Raw genomic sequence first — 411 nt, 5'->3', positions numbered from 1 at the left:
GGCGGGAAGCAGCCCCAGCCCCAAATCCCTCCGGAGGGGACAGGGACGAGGTCGGGGCCAGGCCCGGGGCAGGGAGCGGGTAGTTTCTTCCTCTCTCTGGGTAAGATATATAATTTCTGCTTTTTTTTTTTTTAATATTTATATTTATATATATAGATATTTATATATACACACACCTGATAACTCAGAAAGAGAAAAAAAATAGAATCCGTAACAATAATAATAAAAAAAAGTATTCTGGTTTAAAAACAATCCGTTCCTACCACGCTAGGCGAGCGATTGATTGCACAAGGCCCTCGAGTGGCTGGCCCAGCCCGGAGGGTGCCGGGGCGCCAGGCTGCGTTCCCCCGAGCCCCCCATGCTGGCCGGGGGGCTACCGGCAGCAGTCCTGGGCGGGCGGCGGCGCAGCAG

This window comes from Calidris pugnax, unplaced genomic scaffold (genome assembly GCF_001431845.1).
Source record: "Calidris pugnax isolate Ruff unplaced genomic scaffold, ASM143184v1 scaffold98, whole genome shotgun sequence".
NCBI classification, from domain to species: Eukaryota; Metazoa; Chordata; class Aves; order Charadriiformes; family Scolopacidae; genus Calidris; species Calidris pugnax.
Note: the sequence above shows the minus strand (reverse complement) of the source record.